At 37.4% G+C, this 1,609-nt stretch overlaps 1 long non-coding RNA gene across 1 annotated transcript in view; it reads right to left on the minus strand.

Annotated features, from left to right (window-relative positions):
- The window catches only part of LOC102500061 (uncharacterized), a 12,967-nt gene extending 11,563 nt beyond the window's left edge, over nt 1-1,404 (minus strand). The window contains exon 1 of the long non-coding RNA XR_333188.2: nt 1,353-1,404. This is a non-coding gene — a long non-coding RNA (uncharacterized LOC102500061). The remainder of the gene's footprint in view (nt 1-1,352) is intronic.
- Between the last annotated feature and the right edge of the window lie 205 nt (nt 1,405-1,609).

A 1,609-nucleotide genomic window follows, 5' to 3' on the forward strand; every position in this document is an offset into this window, starting at 1 on the left:
TGGCCATACCACAATCCCTTCTCCTCCATTCTCTTCTTGGGATCTTGGGCACGCATGCAAATGTGCCCGGCATGAGTTTAAGACACCAGGTCCAGCACTCAAACCAAGGTCGACTACATGGGAGTCCAGTGACATAGCCATTACACCAACTGCTGGTCAATGTAGATTAAAAAAAGAAAAAAGAAAAAAGAAAAATAAAACTAAAAGTGACTATATTTTTTATATAATGTTTAATTTTGTAAACTGTATGATTCATGTTTGAAAGAGTATATTTTTGTGCTTTTGAGACACTGAATGGTGAGGGTCACTCCAAGCCCTCAGAAATATCACAGATATAACCACCTTTTCACTCACAGTCTTTTCTACATGGAGATCAAAGTACTTTGGTATCAGTAGGTTACTAAAGAGACTTCATGGAGAAAAAAATAACACAACTCCATAGGAGTTGAGACTTTCAAGCAGTTGAGTAAATTATTAGTCCTCGGGTCAATAGAAAAGTTTTGAGACTAACTTCCCCTCAGGGACAGGTCTCTTTGATGAAAATATCTGACACACTTGAGCATTAAACCCCTTAAAAGGAAATGGAAAACTGTTTCATAATTTCCTCATTGGAGTTTGTGAGAACTGAACCTATTTCTAATTCAGTAATCTGTGCTGCTTCGCTTTTGCAGTTGATCAGAAAGCCTCGACCTGAAATTGAAAATTTTAGGGAGTCTTGTGACTAAATTGACCCAGACCCTGCTCTACTAAACCTTCGCATATCCAACAATTTTATCAAAATTGTGCCATGAGTTATTCCATTCGATATCATACTCGTAAAAATCTTATTTTATACGTCTTAGAAAACACCTAACAAATTTAAATATCATTTCTTTACGTCTCTTCCTCATTTCTGACAAGCCTTTAAACTTTAGGGATTAAGGAAGAGCTAATAGTTAAATTAGCTAGCTAAATTAAGTAACGTTGCATATACTAGGAACTTCAGTGAAAGAGGAACCTAAAGAATACAAATTCTCATGTATAAATATGTAGAGTAGTGAGCATGTCAGAGCTAGTATGATACTTCCCCCCATAGTAAAAAGTATAGGGTCCTTGAACCTTTCTGTCTCACCATTCTAGTGGGTAGGTTTTCTTTAATTATTATTTAATTTTATTAATTATTATTACTTTTAATTTGCTATAAGGCAAGTGCACTCACCAGAGAGAGAGAGAGACAGGGAAAGAAAGAAAGCAAGCCGCAGGCCTCGAGGTCTAGGCTTAAAGCCATAGTCGGCCATGTGGGAGTCCCAACGCCTTAACCACCACACCACCTGCTGGCCCAAACTAGTGGATAGTTTTATTTGTAAGATTACCTCATAGCACGAGATCATTACTGGGGTCCCAGCAACTGCATAAAGATTTCTGTTACCTAGAAAGAGAAAGAAATCAAAGCAAAAGAAGTATGTCTTCCACACGAGTGAATTCTCTTCAAGTAGGGTTAAGGAAGTCACACATAACAGCTCCGCATAGTTACTTAGTTTCAAGTTTACCATGCTAGAAAACAAGTTGGACAACGTGTTCATTTAGCTGGGGACATTGCCATCCATAATAAAATTAGATTTGTTTCCTT

Source organism: Tupaia chinensis, unplaced genomic scaffold (genome assembly GCF_000334495.1).
Source record: "Tupaia chinensis unplaced genomic scaffold, TupChi_1.0 Scaffold000010_1, whole genome shotgun sequence".
In the NCBI taxonomy this organism is placed as follows: domain Eukaryota; kingdom Metazoa; phylum Chordata; class Mammalia; order Scandentia; family Tupaiidae; genus Tupaia; species Tupaia belangeri.